Genomic DNA, 263 nt, shown 5'->3' with positions numbered 1-263 from the left:
TGATGTGTGATGCTGAGGTGATAGTGGTAGTAGTGGTGTTGATGATAGTGTTAGTTGTGTGATGGTGGTATTGCAGTGGTTATACTGGTTGTGGTGGTGAAAGTGACTGTCAAGGTAACCGTCATCATAACATTGATGGCGGTGTATGTGGTTGAAGTGGAAGCAATGACGATGCTGCTGATGATGCTGGTGGTTGTGAACTGCTTCAGATGATTCCTGTTTTTAAAGGGTTTTTTTTTCTTAAAATCATATGGCTGTGTTAT

This window comes from Octopus bimaculoides, chromosome 1 (genome assembly GCF_046866305.1).
Source record: "Octopus bimaculoides isolate indiv1 chromosome 1, ASM4686630v1, whole genome shotgun sequence".
Classification (NCBI taxonomy): Eukaryota; Metazoa; Mollusca; class Cephalopoda; order Octopoda; family Octopodidae; genus Octopus; species Octopus bimaculoides.
Note: the sequence above shows the minus strand (reverse complement) of the source record.